The sequence below is a fragment of the Ranitomeya imitator genome, chromosome 2, assembly GCF_032444005.1.
Source record: "Ranitomeya imitator isolate aRanImi1 chromosome 2, aRanImi1.pri, whole genome shotgun sequence".
In the NCBI taxonomy this organism is placed as follows: Eukaryota; Metazoa; Chordata; class Amphibia; order Anura; family Dendrobatidae; genus Ranitomeya; species Ranitomeya imitator.
The window spans coordinates 284,354,034-284,373,946 of NC_091283.1; the positions used below are offsets into that span (position 1 = coordinate 284,354,034).

Genomic DNA, 19,913 nt, shown 5'->3' on the forward strand with positions numbered 1-19,913 from the left:
ATTAATCCAATAGTACGAAATGGTTAATAAAACACACACACACATTATTAAAAAGTATTTTAATGAAATAAAGACACATGGTGTTTTAATATTTTATTATACTCATAATCCACCTGAAGACCATTGTCACCTGAAACAAAGGTAAAAGAACAACAATATTCCATACCTTCCGTCCTTACAGTCTTGTCCCATGCTGTAAATCCATCTGAAGGGGTTAAATCATTTTACACCCAGGAGCTCTGCTGTTATGGACCTGGTGGTTAGGAGCACCCGGAACGACCTGATAGTTAAACAATACAGGACAAGCTCTGGGAAGTGGGAACTCTGCTGACCGCAACCCCTAAACCTATCACACACACTAAAAATAGCCTGGAAGAGAGAAGGTTTTTCCACCAACATAGAAGAGGATTCTTTACTGTTAGGGCAGTGAGAATCTGGAATTGCTTGCCTGAGGAGGTGGTGATGGCGAACTCAGTCGAGGGGTTCAAGAGAGGCCTGGATGTCTTCCTGGAGCAGAACAATATTGTATCATACAATTATTAGGTTCTGTAGAAGGACGTAGATCTGGGGATTTAGTATGATGGAATATAGGCTGAACTGGATGGACAAATGTCTTTTTTCGGTCTTACTAACTATGTTACTATGTTACTATGTAATACTGACCCCTGTGGTACCCCACTGCTAACCATGACCCAGTCCGAGTGTGCTCCATTAATAACCACCCTTTGTTTCCTATCCCTGAGCCAGCTCTCAACCCACTTACACATATTTTCCCCTATCCCCATTATTCTCATTTTATGTATCAACCATTTGTGTGGCACCGTATCAAAAGCTTTTGAAAAGTCCATATACATTACGTCCACTGGGTTCCCTTGGTCCAGTCCGGAACTTACCTCTTCATAGAAGCTGATCAGATTAGTCTGACATGAACGGTCCCTAGTAAACCCGTGCTGATACTGGGTCATGAGATTATTCGGAACAGCGTTTTGGGACAATTACTGCGTATTACGGCCGTAAAAAACAGACCGTATTTACTTACGCCTAATAGAGAGGAAATATTGGAGAACAAAACATGGAATATTCATATGGATCCAATCATTGTTTTATATAAAATCTACTTATTAAATGAACCAAAACATGGAACACAGCTCCGCTCCGTACACACACAGCTCCGCTCCGTACACATAATAAACATATGGCTCTGCTCCGTACACCTCATACACACGGCTCCGCTCCATACACCTCGTACACACACGGCTCCGCTCCATACATCTCGTACACACACGGCTCTGCTACATCCACACTGTAAACTCCTCCTGACCCCACACAGAAACTTCCCCTCATTCAGCACCATGACAACCAGCACAGCAGAGTCCTGCATAAACTGAGGCCCCTGATCATGTGACCCCTGACTCCTCCCCTCCTGTGACCTCATCACAGGTCCCGAGTCTGGGCACATAGCAGCCATACATGTGGTAGCAGCTCTGCAGGTCAGTGATGGGCAGTCCGGCTCTTGGACATTGTGCTACTTTTCCCACTTTTCTCCCTCCAATCCCTTCACTATAAAGCCGGGGCCTCATTATACAGCTGTACAGGAGCCTAGTGGAGGCTTTTTAGCCATTTCTCAGACTGTAGCTCCTGGGAACAGGCCCTCGCTCCAGTCCCTTCACTATAAAGCCCGGGCCTCATTATACAGCTGTACAGGCGTCTAGTGGAGGCTTTTTAGCCATTTCTCAGACTGTAGCTCCTGGGAACAGGCCCTCGCTCCAGTCCCTTCACTATAAAGCCGGGGCCTCATTATACAGCTGTACAGGCGTCTAGTGGAGGCTTTTTAGCCATTTCTCAGTCTGTAGCTCCCGGGAACAGGCCCTCGCTCCAGTCCCTTCACTATAAAGCCGGGGCCTCATTATACAGCTGTACAGGAGCCTAGTGGAGGCTTTTTAGCCATTTCTCAGACTGTAGCTCCTGGGAACAGGCCCTCGCTCCAGTCCCTTCACTATAAAGCCCGGGCCTCATTATACAGCTGTACAGGCGTCTAGTGGAGGCTTTTTAGCCATTTCTCAGACTGTAGCTCCTGGGAACAGGCCCTCGCTCCAGTCCCTTCACTATAAAGCCTGGGCCTCATTATACAGCTGTACAGGAGCCTAGTGGAGGCTTTTTAGCCATTTCTCAGACTGTAGCTCCTGGGAACAGGCCCTCGCTCCAGTCCCTTCACTATAAAGCCCGGGCCTCATTATACAGCTGTACAGGAGTCTAGTGGAGGCTTTTTAGCCATTTCTCAGACTGTAGCTCCTGGGAACAGGCCCTCGCTCCAGTCCCTTCACTATAAAGCCTGGGCCTCATTATACAGCTGTACAGGGGACTAGTGGAGGCTTTTAGCCATTTCTCAGACTGTAGCTCCTGGGAACAGGCCCTCACTCCAGTCCCTTCACTATAAAGCCCGGGCCTCATTATACAGCTGTACAGGAGTCTAGTGGAGGCTTTTTAGCCATTTCTCAGTCTGTAGCTCCCGGGAACAGGCCCTCGCTCCAGTCCCTTCACTATAAAGCATGGACCACATTATACAGCTGTACAGGAGGCTAGTGGAGGCTTTTTAGCCATTTCTCAGACTGTAGCTCCTGGGAACAGGCCCTCACTCCAGTCCCTTCACTATAAAGCCTGGGCCTCATACAGCTGTACAGGAGCCTAGTGGAGTTTTTTTAGCCATTTCTCAGACTGTAGCTCCTGGGAACAGGCCCTCGCTCCAGTCCCTTCACTATAAAGCCTGGGCCTCATTATACAGCTGTACAGGAGGCTAGTGGAGGCTTTTTAGCCATTTCTCAGACTGTAGCTCCTGGGAACAGGCCCTCACTCCAGTCCCTTCACTATAAAGACTGGGTCTCATTATACAGCTGTACAGGAGCCTAGTGGAGGCTTTTTAGCCATTTCTCAGACTGTAGCTCCTGGGAACAGGCCCTCGCTCCAGTCCCTTCACTATAAAGCCTGGGCCTCATTATACAGCTGTACAGGCGTCTAGTGGAGGCTTTTTAGCCATTTCTCAGACTGTAACTCCTGGGAACAGGCCCTCACTCCAGTCCCTTCACTGTAAAGCCTGGGCCTCATTATACAGCTGTACAGGCATCTAGCCCTTTGTCAAACTACTGTGTTTTCTCTTTTTAAATCATACTGACACCCCAAAACATTCAAATGACCCTGTTCAAAAGTTTACATACCCTGGTGAATTTGGCCTGATAACATGCACAGAGGTTGACACAAATGGGTTTGAATGGCTACTAAAAGTAACATCCTCACCTGTGACCTGTTTGCTTGTAATCAGTGGGTGTGCATAAAAACTGAAGTGGGTTTCTGGGATCCAGACAGACTTTTGCATTTTTCAGCCACTGATGTTTCTGGATTGTGAGTCATGAGGAAAGCAAAAGAATTGTTAATGGATCTACGGGAAAAGGTAGTTGAACTGTATAAAACAGGAAAGGGATACAAAAAGATATCCAAGCAATTGATAATGCCAGTCAGCAGCGTGCAAACTGTGATTAACAAATGGAAAATCAGGGACTCTGTAAAAACAAAACCATGGTCAGGTAGACCAACAAAAATGTCATCCACAACTACCAGGAAAATTATTCAGAGTGCAAAGAAATGCCCACAAATAACTTCAGCTGAAATACAGGACTCTCTGAAAACTAGCAGCATGGCTGTTTCAAGATGTACAATATGCACTAGAAGAAAAATGGGCAGCATAGTCGAGTCGCCAGAAGAAAGCCATTACTGTGCAAATGCCACAAAGTATCTCGCCTACAATATGCAAAACTGCAAAGAAACAAGCCTCAAAACTTCTGGAACAAGGTAATTTGTGAGTGATGAGACGGGAATTTAACTTTTGGGCACAACCATAAACATTACATTTGGAGAGAGTTCAACAAACCCCATGATAAAAGGAACACCATTCCTACTGTAAAGCATGGAGATGGATTGCTAATGTTTTGGGGATGTCTGAGATACAAGGGCATAGGAAACTTGGTCAAAGTTGAAGGAAAGATGAATGTAGCATGTTATCGGCAAATACTGGAGGGAAATCTGTAATCATCAGCCTGGAAGCTGCGCATGGGACGTACTTGGACGTTCCAACATGACAATGACCCAAATCACAAGGCCAAGTTGACCTGTCATCGGCTACAGCAGAACAAAGTGAAGGTTCTGGAGTGGCCATCTCAGTCTCCTGACCTCAATATCATTGAGCCATTCTGGGGAGATCTCAAGTGTGCAGTTCATGCTAGACAGCCCAGGAATTTACAGGACCTGGAGGCTTTTTGCCAAGAAGAGTGGGCAGCTTTACCATATGAGGAAATAACCTCATCCACAACTACCACAAAAGACTTCAAGCTGTCATTGATGTTATAATACACAGTATTAATAAATGGGGTATGTGAACTTCTGATCAGGGTCATTTGGATGTTTTGGGTTGTCATTATGATTTAAAAAGAAAAAAAACACAATACTCTGACAATAAATGGCTTCACTCAACCACTAACCGTGAGTGGAGAAAAGGTTTTGGTGTTATCATTCATATTCTCTGAAAAAAGGCCAAGAAAGCAGAAATTCTACCGGGGTATGTAAACATTTGAGCACAACTGTAGCATATAGTAAGGTGCTGTGTATATTTATAGTATAGATATGTGTATATAATATGGTGCTGTGTGTATATTTCATGGCGTGGACTCTATATTATATACACAGGCACATCTCTACTATATAATATACGCCCCGCTCCATACCATGCTTTATAACACAGTATATAGTGTGGAGCTCTGTATATGATGTGGACTCCCCACTACAGATTATATACACAGGCACAACTCTACTATATAATATACGCCCCGCTCCATACCATGCTTTATAACACAGTATATAGTGTGGAGCTCTGTATATGATGTGGACTTCCCACTACAGATTATATACACAGGCACATCTCTACTATATAATATACGCCCCGCTCCATACCATGCTTTATAACACAGTATATAGTGTGGAGCTCTGTATATGATGTGGACTCCCCACTACTAATTATATACACAGGCACATCTCTACTATATAATATACGCCCCGCTCCATACCATGCTTTATAACACAGTATATAGTGTGGAGCTCTGTATATGATGTGGACTCCCCACTACTAATTATATAAACAGGCACATCTCTACTATATAATATACGCCCCACTCCATACCATGCTTTATAACACAGTATATAGTGTGGAGCTCTGTATATGATGTGGACTCCCTACTACAGATTATATACACAGGCACATCTCTACTATATAATATACGCCCCACTCCATACCATGCTTTATAACACAGTATATAGTGTGGAGCTCTGTATATGATGTGGACTCCCTACTACAGATTATATACACAGGCACATCTCTACTATATAATATACGCCCCACTCCATACCATGCTTTATAACACAGTATATAGTGTGGAGCTCTGTATATGATGTGGACTCCCCACTACAAATTATATACACAGGCACATCTCTACTATATAATATACGCCCCACTCCATACCAGGCTTTATAACACATATATAGTGTGGAGCTCTGTATATGATGTGGACTCCCCACTACAGATTATACACATGCACTCTCTACGCTATATAATATACGCCCCACTCCATACCATGCTTTATAACACAGTATATAGTGTGAAGCTCTGTATATGATATGGACTCCCCACTACTAATTATCTACACAGGCACATCTCTACACTATATAATATACGCCCCGCCCCATACCATGCTTTATAACACAGTATATAGTGTGGAGCTCTGTATATGATGTGGACTCCCCACTACAGATTATACACATGCACTCTCTACGCTATATAATATACGCCCCACTCCATACCATGCTTTATAACACAGTATATAGTGTGGAGCTCTGTATATGATGTGGACTCCCCACTACTAATTATATACACAGGCACATCTCTACTATATAATATACGCCCCACTCCATACCATGCTTTATAACACAGTATATAGTGTGAAGCTCTGTATATGATGTGGACTCCCCACTACTAATTATCTACACAGGCACATCTCTACACTATATAATATACGCCCCGCTCCATACCAGGCTTTATAACACTGTATATAGTGTGGAGCTCTGTATATGATGTGGACTCCCTACTACAGATTATATACACAGGCACATCTCTACTATATAATATACGCCCCACTCCATACCATGCTTTATAACACAGTATATAGTGTGGAGCTCTGTATATGATGTGGACTCCCCACTACAAATTATATACACAGGCACATCTCTACTATATAATATACGCCCCACTCCATACCAGGCTTTATAACACATATATAGTGTGGAGCTCTGTATATGATGTGGACTCCCCACTACAGATTATACACATGCACTCTCTACGCTATATAATATACGCCCCACTCCATACCATGCTTTATAACACAGTATATAGTGTGAAGCTCTGTATATGATATGGACTCCCCACTACTAATTATCTACACTGGCACATCTCTACACTATATAATATACGCCCCGCCCCATACCATGCTTTATAACACAGTATATAGTGTGGAGCTCTGTATATGATGTGGACTCCCCACTACAGATTATACACATGCACTCTCTACGCTATATAATATACGCCCCACTCCATACCATGCTTTATAACACAGTATATAGTGTGGAGCTCTGTATATGATGTGGACTCCCCACTACTAATTATATACACAGGCACATCTCTACTATATAATATACGCCCCACTCCATACCATGCTTTATAACACAGTATATAGTGTGAAGCTCTGTATATGATGTGGACTCCCCACTACTAATTATCTACACAGGCACATCTCTACACTATATAATATACGCCCCGCTCCATACCAGGCTTTATAACACTGTATATAGTGTGGAGCTCTGTATATGATGTGGACTCCCCACTACAGATTATATACACAGGCACAACTCTACTATATAATATACGCCCCGCTCCATACCATGCTTTATAACACAGTATATAGTGTGGAGCTCTGTATATGATGTGGACCCCCCACTACAGATTATATACACAGGCACACCTCTACTATATAATATACGCCCCGCTCCATACCATGCTTTATAACACAGTATATAGTGTGGAGCTCTGTATATGATGTGGACTCCCCACTACAGATTATATACACAGGCACATCTCTACTATATAATGTACGCCCCACTCCATACCATGCTTTATAACACAGTATATAGTGTGGAGCTCTGTATATGATGTGGACTCCCCACTACTAATTATATACACAGGCACATCCCTACTATATAATATACGCCCCACTCCATACCATGCTTTATAACACAGTATATAGTGTGGAGCTCTGTATATGATGTGGACCCCCCACTACTAATTATATACACAGGCACATCTCTACTATATAATATACGCCCCACTCCATACCATGCTTTATAACACAGTATATAGTGTGGAGCTCTGTATATGATGTGGACTCCCCACTACAGATTATATACACAGGCACATCTCTACTATATAATATACGCCCCGCTCCATACCATGCTTTATAACACAGTATATAGTGTGGAGCTCTGTATATGATGTGGACTCCCCACTACAGATTATATACACAGGCACATCTCTACTATATAATATACGCCCCGCTCCATACCATGCTTTATAACACAGTATATAGTGTGGAGCTCTGTATATGATGTGGACCCCCCACTACTAATTATATACACAGGCACATCTCTACTATATAATATACGCCCCACTCCATACCATGCTTTATAACACAGTATATAGTGTGGAGCTCTGTATATGATGTGGACCCTCCACTACAGATTATATACACAGGCACATCTCTACTATATAATATACGCCCCGCTCCATACCATGCTTTATAACACAGTATATAGTGTGGAGCTCTGTATATGATGTGGACTCCCCACTACAAATTATGTACACAGGCACATCTCTACACTATATAATATACGCCCCGCTCCATACCATGCTTTATAACACAGTATATAGTGTGGAGCTCTGTATATGATGTGGACTCCCCACTACTAATTATATACACAGGCACATCTCTACTATATAATATACGCCCCGCTCCATACCATGCTTTATAACACAGTATATAGTGTGGAGCTCTGTATATGATGTGGACTCCCCACTACTAATTATATACACAGGCACATCTCTACTATATAATATACAGTGGGGCAAAAAAGTATTTAGTCAGTCAGCAATAGTGCAAGTTCCACCACTTAAAAAGATGAGAAGCGTCTGTAATTTACATCATAAGTAGACCTCAACTATGGGAGACAAAGTGAGAAAAAAAAATCCAGAAAATCACATTGTCTGTTTTTTTAACATTTTATTTGCATATTATGGTGGAAAGTAAGTATTTGGTCAGAAACAAAATTTCATCTCAATACTTTGTAATATATCCTTTGTTGGCAATGACAGAGGTCAAACGTTTTCTGTAAGTCTTCACAAGGTTGCCACACACTGTTGTTGGTATGTTGGCCCATTCCTCCATGCAGATCTCCTCTAGAGCAGTGATGTTTTTAGCTTTTCACTTGGCAACACGGACTTTCAACTCCCTCCAAAGGTTTTCTATAGGGTTGAGATCTGGAGACTGGCTAGGCCACTCCAGGACCTTGAAATGCTTCTTACGAAGCCACTCCTTCGTTGCCCTGGCGGTGTGCTTTGGATCATTGTCATGTTGAAAGACCCAGCCACGTTTCATATTCAATGCCCTTGCTGATGGAAGGAGGTTTGCACTCAAAATCTCACGATACATGGCCCCATTCATTCTTTCATGTACCCGGATCAGTCGTCCTGGTCCCTTTGCAGAGAAACAGCCCCAAAGCATGATGTTTCCACCACCATGCTTTACAGTAGGTATGGTGTTTGATGGATGCAACTCAGTATTCTTTTTCCTCCAAACACGACAAGTTGTGTTTCTACCAAACAGTTCCAGTTTGGTTTCATCAGACCATAGGACATTCTCCCAAAACTCCTCTGGATCATCCAAATGCTCTCTAGCAAACTTCAGACGGGCCCGGACATGTACTGGCTTAAGCAGTGGGACACGTCTGGCACTGCAGGATCTGAGTCCATGGTGGTGTAGTGTGTTACTTATGGTAGGCCTTGTTACATTGGTCCCAGCTCTCTGCAGTTCATTCACTAGGTCCCCCCGCGTAGTTCTGGGATTTTTGCTCACCGTTCTTGTGATCATTCTGACCCCACGGGGTGGGATTTTGCGTGGAGCCCCAGATCGAGGGAGATTATCAGTGGTCTTGTATGTCTTCCATTTTCTAATTATTGCTCCCACTGTTGATTTCTTCACTCCAAGCTGGTTGGCTATTGCAGATTCAGTCTTCCCAGCCTGGTGCAGGGCTACAATTTTGTTTCTGGTGTCCTTTGACAGCTCTTTGGTCTTCACCATAGTGGAGTTTGGAGTCAGATTGTTTGAGGGTGTGCACAGGTGTCTTTTTATACTGATAACAAGTTTAAGCAGGTGCCATTACTACATGTAATGAGCGGAGGAAAGAGGAGACTCTTAAAGAAGAAGTTACAGGTCTGTGAGAGCCAGAAATCTTGAATGTTTGTTTCTGACCAAATACTTATTTTCCACCATAATATGCAAAAAAAATGATAAAAAAACAGACAATGTGATTTTCTGGATTTTTTTTTCTCAGTTTGTCTCCCATAGTTGAGGTCTACCTATGATGTAAATTACAGACGCCTCTCATCTTTTTAAGTGGTGGAACTTGCACTATTGCTGACTGACTAAATACTTTTTTGCCCCACTGTACGTCCCGCTCCATACCATGCTTTATAACACAGTATATAGTGTGGAGCTCTGTATATGATGTGGACCCCCCACTACAGATTATATACACAGGCACATCTCTACTATATAATATACGCCCCACTCCATACCATGCTTTATAACATAGTATATAGTGTGGAGCTCTGTATATGATGTGGACTCCCCACTACTAATTATATACACAGGCACATCTCTACTATATAATATACATCCCGCTCCATACCATGCTTTATAACACAGTATATAGTGTGGAGCTCTGTATATGGTGTGGACTCCCCACTACAAATTATATACACAGGCACATCTCTACTATATAATATACGCCCCGCTCCATACCATGCTTTATAACACAGTATATAGTGTGGAGCTCTGTATATGATGTGGACCCCCCACTACTAATTATATACACAGGCACATCTCTACACTATATAATATACGCCCCACTCCATACCATGCTTTATAACACAGTATATAGTGTGGAGCTCTGTATATGATGTGGACTCCCCACTACTAATTATATACACAGGCACATCTCTATTATATAATATACGCCCCGCTCCATACCATGCTTTATAACACAGTATATAGTGTGGAGCTCTGTATATGGTGTGGACTCCCCACTACAGATTATATACACAGGCACATCTCTATGCTATATAATATACGCCCCGCTCCATACCATGCTTTATAACACAGTATATAGTGTGGAGCTCTGTATATGATGTGGACCCCCCACTACAGATTATATACACAGGCACATCTCTATGCTATATAATATACGCCCCGCTCCATACCAGGCTTTATAACACAGTATATAGTGTGGAGCTCTGTATATGGTGTGGACTCCCCACTACAGATTATATACACAGGCACATCTCTACACTATATAATATACGCCCCGCTCCATACCATGCTTTATAACACAGTATATAGTGTGGAGCTCTGTATATGATGTGGACCCCCCACTACAGATTATATACACAGGCACATCTCTACGCTATATAATATACGCCCCGCTCCATACCATGCTTTATAACACAGTATATAGTGTGGAGCTCTGTATATGGTGTGGACTCCCCACTACTAATTATATACACAGGCACATCTCTACTATATAATATACGCCCCGCTCCATACCATGCTTTATAACACAGTATATAGTGTGGAGCTCTGTATATGATGTGGACTCCCCACTACAGATTATATACACAGGCACATCTCTACACTATATAATATACGCCCCGCTCCTTACCATGCTTTATAACACAGTATATAGTGTGGAGCTCTGTATATGATGTGGACTCCCCACTACAGATTATATACACAGGCACATCTCTGCTATATAATATACGCCCCACTCCATACCATGCTTTATAACACAGTATATAGTGTGGAGCTCTGTATATGATGTGGACTCCCCACTACAGATTATATACACAGGCACATCTCTACTATATAATATACGCCCCACTCCATACCATGCTTTATAACACAGTATATAGTGTGGAGCTCTGTATATGATGTGGACTCCCCACTACTAATTATATACACAGGCACATCTCTACACTATATAATATACGCCCCGCTCCATACCATGCTTTATAACACAGTATATAGTGTGGAGCTCTGTATATGATGTGGACTCCCCACTATAGATTATATACACAGGCACATCTCTACTATATAATATACGCCCCGCTCCATACCATGCTTTATAACACAGTATATAGTGTGGAGCTCTGTATATGATGTGGACTCCCCACTACTAATTATATACACAGGCACATCTCTACTATATAATATACGCCCCGCTCCATACCATGCTTTATAACACAGTATATAGTGAAGAGCTCTGTATATGATGTGGACTCCCCACTACTAATTATATACACAGGCACATCTCTACTATATAATATACGCCCCACTCCATACCATGCTTTATAACACAGTATATAGTGTGGAGCTCTGTATATGATGTGGACTCCCCACTACACATTATATACACAGGCACATCTCTACACTATATAATATACGCCCCGCTCCATACCATGCTTTATAACACAGTATATAGTGTGGAGCTCTGTATATGATGTGGACCCCCCACTACAGATTATATACACAGGCACATCTCTACTATATAATATACGCCCCACTCCATACCATGCTTTATAACATAGTATATAGTGTGGAGCTCTGTATATGATGTGGACTCCCCACTACTAATTATATACACAGGCACATCTCTACTATATAATATACATCCCGCTCCATACCATGCTTTATAACACAGTATATAGTGTGGAGCTCTGTATATGGTGTGGACTCCCCACTACAAATTATATACACAGGCACATCTCTACTATATAATATACGCCCCGCTCCATACCATGCTTTATAACACAGTATATAGTGTGGAGCTCTGTATATGATGTGGATCCCCCACTACTAATTATATACACAGGCACATCTCTACACTATATAATATACGCCCCACTCCATACCATGCTTTATAACACAGTATATAGTGTGGAGCTCTGTATATGATGTGGACTCCCCACTACTAATTATATACACAGGCACATCTCTACTATATAATATACGCCCCGCTCCATACCATGCTTTATAACACAGTATATAGTGTGGAGCTCTGTATATGGTGTGGACTCCCCACTACAGATTATATACACAGGCACATCTCTATGCTATATAATATACGCCCCGCTCCATACCATGCTTTATAACACAGTATATAGTGTGGAGCTCTGTATATGATGTGGACTCCCCACTACTAATTATATACACAGGCACATCTCTACACTATATAATATACGCCCCACTCCATACCATGCTTCATAACACAGTATATAGTGTGGAGCTCTGTATATGATGTGGACTCCCCACTACTAATTATATACACAGGCACATCTCTACTATATAATATACGCCCCGCTCCATACCATGCTTTATAACACAGTATATAGTGTGGAGCTCTGTATATGATGTGGACCCCCCACTACAGATTATATACACAGGCACATCTCTACGCTATATAATATACGCCCCGCTCCATACCATGCTTTATAACACAGTATATAGTGTGGAGCTCTGTATATGGTGTGGACCCCCCACTACAGATTATATACACAGGCACATCTCTACTATATAATATACGCCCCGCTCCATACCATGCTTTATAACACAGTATATAGTGTGGAGCTCTGTATATGATGTGGACCCCCCACTACAAATTACAGCTCTGTCAAAAATTGAGACCGCTGCAAAGTGTTCAGTTTTTCTGAGTTTTCTCTTTATAGGTATATTTTTGAGTTAAATATAAATTATTCTTTTCTTCTATAAACTTCTGACAACATGTCTGTGAATGTCCAAGCAATCATTTTAGTATTTGTTTTCTGACAAAGAATAATGGTTAATTTAAAAAACAAAACAGTGCTTTCAGACCTCAACTAATGCAAAGAAAGCAAGCTCATAATCATTTAGAAACAACAATAATAATGTTTTAACTCAGAACGAGTTCAGAAATCAATATTTTGTGGAATAACCATGATTTTTAATCCCAGCTTTCATGCGTCTTGGCATGCTTTCCACTGATCCTGGAGCAAAAATGTAAGCAGTTCTTCTTTGTTTGATGGCTTGTGACGATCCATCATCCTCTTGATTACATTCCAGAGGTTTTCAATGGGGTTCAGGTCTGGAGAGTGGGCTAGCCATGACAGGGTTTTGATGTGGTGGTCTCTTCATTTTTCCAGAGCTGTATATATACACAGTGGCCACTAAATAACTATATCACAGCTCCACAGGAAGTACTACAACGTAATCCTCGCACTGGTACAATACACACATGTAGTAAATAGTGTGGAGCCACCACCCACCCTCTGCACAGTGCCACTTGTCCTGTCCTGTATATTGGGTGTAATTCGCAGTATTTGTATTAAGGCCACATTCACACTTTCAGTATTTGGCGAGTTTTTTACCTCAGTATTTATAGAGGAACAATGCGAGGAAAAGTCTAATAGAAAGACGTCACCGCTTCTGTATTTATCACCCACTCCTGGTTGTGGTTTACAAATGCTGAGGTAAAATTCTGAATGTGTGAACATGGCCTTATTCTGTATATATACACTTCTCCTGTCCTGTTGTCAGAGAGGCTGCATTGCACTTGTGGATTGTCATTATTGGTTTGTTTTTTATATTCCTATGGCCAAACAAAAATAAATCTTGGAAAACCTGTTTAAGGCTATGTGCACACGTCCAGAAATTTCTGCGGCAATTCCAGAACTCCCTGCCACGGGAAAAACTCATGTGGAATTGGCATGCGTTTCCCCGCTAAACACTAGCATTTTACAAGCGTAATTAGCGTGCAGAATGCTAGCGTTTTCCAAGCGATCTGTAGCATTGCTTGGAAAACTGATTGACAGGTTGGTCACACTTGTCAAACATAGTGTTTGACAAGTGTGACCAACTTTTTACTATTGATACTGCCTATGCAGCATCAATAGTTAAAAGATCTAATGTTACAAATAATTTAAAAAAAGTTAAAAATCGTGATATTCTCACCTTCCGGCATCTCCGGCAGTCTTCCCGCTCCTCGCGATGCTCTCGTTCCCAAGGATGCTTTGCGGCAATGACCTGTGATGACATAGCAGTCTTGCGAGACCGCTACGTCATCTGGGGTCATTGCCGCTAGGCATTATTGGGAACGCGTTTAATTCTTTTTTTTTAACAATTATATGGTTCCTTTCCCAGGGCCTGGAGGAGAGTCTCCTCTGAGTACCAACCACACATGGCCCGCTTACTTCCCGCATAGTGGGCATAGCCCCATGCGGAAAGTAAGCGGATCAATGCATTCGTATGTGTGTGGAATCCCCGCGATTCCGCACAAAGAATAAACATGCTGCGTTTTTCCCCGAAATGCGATTCCGCTGCAGAAAAAAAAACGCAACGTGCACAAAAAATGCGGATTGCATTCTAATAATAGGATGCTTAATGTATGCGTTTTTTCGCTGTTTTACTGCATTTTTATAGCGAAAAAAGTTGCGCCATTTTTCAATACCCATAGTGCCTCCATTTTTTGACATCTCGGGTTGGGTGAGGGCTTATTTTTTGCGTGCCGAGCTGAAGTTTATATTGATACGATTTTTGGTGCAAATATGATCTATTGATCGCCCGTTATTGCATTTTAATGCAATGTCGCAGTGACCAAAAAAACGTAATTCTGACGTCTTGACTCTTTTTCTCGCTACACTGTTTAGCGATCAGGTTACTTATTTTCTTTTTTTATTGATCGGGCAATTCTGAACACGGCGATACCAAATATTTGTATGTTTGATTTTTTTTAGAGTTTTGTTTTGAATGGGGTGAAAGGGGGTGATTTGAACTTTTATATATTTTTTTTTATATTTTTAAAAACTTTTTTTTTTTACTTTTGGCATGCTTCATTAGTCTCCATGGGAGACTAGAAGCTGCCGCAACCTGATCGGCTCTGCTACATAGAGGCGATGATCAGATCGCAGAATTACTCAATTGCTATGAGTGCCGACCACTGAGTGGCGCTCACACCAAGCTGACAATGACAACCATAGAGGTCTCCCGGAGACCTCCAGTTGTCACGCCAACACACCGGTGACCTGCGATCATCTGATGTGGGTGGATTTCCGGTGCGATTACCGGAAGCGCTTGTTAAATGCCACTGTCAGCATTTGACAGCGGCATTTAACGGATTAATAGCGGCGGATGGATCGCGATTCCACCACCGGCTATTCCGGGCCTTGTTATCCCTCGGACACGGCCGCTGTAAGTCTTCGACCACCAACTTCCCTTCTTGCAGAAGACCTCTTAAGGCTTCTCTGAGTACTTCTACATCTTCCCTTAAGCCTCATTTACACTTTGCCATGTCGATAGGTGACCTCTGAACTCCGAGACTTCCTTCGTCAGCTCATCCACTCAGCCGTCTGTCTCGGGGCCTTTTCTTGTTCGACATGCTCTCTTATTGTCTTTACTTCGGCCTGTAAAGCTGCCACCTTCAAACTTTCCTTCGCCAGCTGTTGACAGACCTCTTCCTGCTCTTTGTCCAAGCTTTGGAGATGTGCTTCTACCTGGTGGAAACTGTGAGCCCGCTGTTTCCACATGCACATTTCCTTTGTCAGCTTGTCGATTTGTCCCTCTAGTTGTCTTGTGACAGTGGTCGAATTGCACAGCTTCTCCGGAAGCGCTTCAATTTTGTCTGGGAGCTGATCCCGACCTGCTATTTTAGCTATTGGAACCCTACCCTCACCTTGAGTCAGTTTTATGTTTCTCACATCCTCGACTACCTCAGTGCTAGGTTTTATCGGTGGTAATGTAACTGCTTTCTCAAGGACACTAACCTTGTGGGCACCTGTCCCCGCCTCCCCTTTATCTTCTCCGAGGATGCCGTTTGTTCAGCCCATTTTTGGCCTTTACACCTCCGGCGATGGGAGGGAGACTTGCCATTTAGACCTGATTCAGTCTTACTGCACTCTTTTCCACTATCGTCACCGTCTGAATGGGAGTCACCACCACCCGATCGATCAACCTGAAACAAGCGGTCCCCATTTCTTTCTAACGGTGTTGAACCCTACTCCTCGAGCTTCCTCGTCTTCATCTTGCAAAGCACTGTCATTCCCTTGTGTCCGAGCTTCTGTCTGCACAACATTGTACTCATCCCTAACGGTTGCTACTGGCAGTGACACGTCACAGTCACCCCGGGAGTCTGTGTTATACCCCACAGTATGGTGAACCCTCCTGTTGCTTTCTAACCGGGTGTCGGCTCCACAGGTTGTATTTACAACATCACTAGCAGTCATCTTGGGGTACACGTCAGGTGATGTCATGTCAGTAAGTTGCAAATGTAGGGGTAATGGTGTGCACTCGAGTCTGGGACACGGAGGTGCTAGTAAAACGGACCGTGTGGTCCAAGTCAGTCAAATATAGAAATATACCGCACACTCAATTCAGGTACAGTGGAGCAAAAAAGTATTTAGTCAGTCAGCAATAGTGCAAGTTCCACCACTTAAAAAGATGAGAGGCGTCTGTAATTTACATCATAGGTAGACCTCAACTATGGGAGACAAACTGAGAAAAAAAATCCAGAAAATCACATTGTCTGTTTTTTTAACATTTTATTTGCATATTATGGTGGAAAATAAGTATTTGGTCAGAAACAAAATTTCATCTCAATACTTTGTAATATATCCTTTGTTGGCAATGACAGAGGTCAAACGTTTTCTGTAAGTCTTCACAAGGTTGCCACACACTGTTGTTGGTATGTTGGCCCATTCCTCCATGCAGATCTCCTCTAGAGCAGTGATGTTTTTGGCTTTTCGCTTGGCAACACGGACTTTCAACTCCCTCCAAAGGTTTTCTATAGGGTTGAGATCTGGAGACTGGCTAGGCCACTCCAGGACCTTGAAATGCTTCTTACGAAGCCACTCCTTCGTTGCCCTGGCGGTGTGCTTTGGATCATTGTCATGTTGGAAGACCCAGCCACGTTTCATCTTCAATGCCCTTGCTGATGGAAGGAGGTTTGCACTCAAAATCTCACGATACATGGCCCCATTCATTCTTTCATGTACCCGGATCAGTCGTCCTGGCCCCTTTGCAGAGAAACAGCCCCAAAGCATGATGTTTCCACCACCATGCTTTACAGTAGGTATGGTGTTTGATGGATGCAACTCAGTATTCTTTTTCCTCCAAACACGACAAGTTGTGTTTCTACCAAACAGTTCCAGTTTGGTTTCATCAGACCATAGTACATTCTCCCAAAACTCCTCTGGATCATCCAAATGCTCCCTAGCAAACTTCAGACGGGCCCGGATATGTACTGGCTTAAGCAGTGGGACACGTCTGGCACTGCAGGATCTGAGTCCATGGTGGCGTAGTGTGTTACTTATGGTAGGCCTTGTTACATTGGTCCCAGCTCTCTGCAGTTCATTCACTAGGTCCCCCCGCGTGGTTCTGGGATTTTTGCTCACCGTTCTTGTGATCATTCTGACCCCACGGGGTGGGATTTTGCGTGGAGCCCCAGATCGAGAGAGATTATCAGTGGTCTTGTATGTCTTCCATTTTCTAATTATTGCTCCCACTGTTGATTTCTTCACTCCAAGCTGGTTGGCTATTGCAGATTCAGTCTTCCCAGCCTGGTGCAGGGCTACAATTTTGTTTCTGGTGTCCTTTGACAGCTCTTTGGTCTTCACCATAGTGGAGTTTGGAGTCAGACTGTTTGAGGGTGTGCACAGGTGTCTTTTTATACTGATAACAAGTTTAAACAGGTGCCATTACTACAGGTAATGAGTGGAGAAAAGAGGAGACTCTTAAAGAAGAAGTTACAGGTCTGTGAGAGCCAGAAATCTTGATTGTTTGTTTCTGACCAAATACTTATTTTCCACCATAATATGCAAATAAAATGTTAAAAAAACAGACAATGTGATTTTCTGGATTTTTTTTTCTCAGTTTGTCTCCCATAGTTGAGGTCTACCTAGGATGTAAATTACAGACGCCTCTCATCTTTTTAAGTGGTGGAACTTGCACTATTGCTGACTGACTAAATACTTTTTTGCCCCACTGTATGTTGCAGAAAAAGGAAGGTTTTGTGCCAAATTTATTCAAATATAGAATACACAAAGTTGCCACATTGAAAACGGTAGAGAGAACCCAACGTTTCGACCCTCCCGGGTCTTATTCATGGGGTTGCTAGGAAAGTAGAAAAACAACAGTATAAACAACTTGTCTGAAAAACAGCAACATTATACACATTGGTAACAAAATCAAAATAAGACAAAATAAAAAATAGCGCAAGTTAACAAAACAAAATAACACCAAGAGATTAAATATAAAAACAGGCAGCCAGAGATCGTGAAGGACTGGCAATAGGAAGCGACGGGAATCAGCATCTGTAGAAATGTTAGATCAGGTGAGATATATATATCTAAGTTATAATTATTTAAGTTACCTCTGATTCTTGTTATAATTATACACAACAGTGACAGTGGTAGAGGCAAACTAAGCGATCCCTTCCAGGTATGACCTGTCATTATGATAAGGTCTGTATTAGACTACAAGAGTGTACAATATATATGCAGAAAATCGTGTTGGTATTAGGAAAAAAGGTTACCCTAAAGGGTCATAAGTGTGTAAAGCTATGGAGAATGTATGAGGTAGGTGTTCCCATATAGGTGGTCCCGTAAGAGATAAGCTAGGAACCAAAAGGAAAGGTCCCATGGGGTATGTCACAGAATGTGGAAATCAAAGAGAGGTCGTAGTAGCAGTAAGAGGTCTGTTACCTAAGTGCCAGGCCCATATAGTGTGTCCATAATACAGAAAGGAGGGATAGTAGAGGAGAGGGAGGGAGGAGGAAGCTCCAAATAAATACCTTTGCATCGGGCCAGATATAGTCTCTGTGTCCCGGGTGTGTGGAGCCTGATAGGGAAGGCCGTCTCACTGTGGAAAGGCCTATCAGTTAGGAGGTTAAACCAACATATAGAGTGCAGGGCAAGTGGCTAAAAACGGCTGGCTGTAAGAGATACCCGTACCTGTAAGAGCTATTATCCTATTGTGTCAGCGGCGCTCCCGCGCCCTGCTGTGGGAATGTGTGGAGATAGGAAGCGGTACTGTCTAAAATACCGCCATACCGGAAGTCCCGGACCGGAAATGGCGCGGTGTATATCGCGCGTGCGCAGTTAGCGCAAAGCGCTCGTATGGGCAAACCTGCCCAAAGGAGGGAGTGTACTTACAGAGCGTACTATATCCTGCTCTAGGGATCGGATGGGAACGAGCCGAGAGGTGGGGATGGGCAGGGGCGCTGAGAGCGAAAGTAGCGCGGTATGAGCCGCGCATGCGCGGTTCGCGCTAGAAGATAGTAAGGGCAACCTGCCCAAAAGAGGGAGTGTCCAGGCGCTGTGGTTGGTGCGCTGGGGAAAAAAAAGTCTATAGTAAGGGTGGAAGATAGGAGCGCTAGTATTAAAGGAAAACCAACTACGTGGTGGGCAA

At 43.0% G+C, this 19,913-nt stretch overlaps 1 protein-coding gene across 2 annotated transcripts in view; it reads left to right on the forward strand.

Annotated features, from left to right (window-relative positions):
- Positions 1 to 1,433: 1,433 nt before the first annotated feature.
- The window catches only part of LOC138663182 (zinc finger protein 585A-like), a 54,461-nt gene continuing 35,981 nt past the window's right edge, over positions 1,434 to 19,913 (forward strand). Inside the window, exon 1 of one of the 2 annotated variants that reach the window (XM_069749332.1) lies at positions 1,434 to 1,490. The gene's annotated coding sequence lies outside the window, so the exon portion shown is untranslated. The remainder of the gene's footprint in view (positions 1,491 to 19,913) is intronic. The other variant, XM_069749333.1, reaches the window with a different exon arrangement.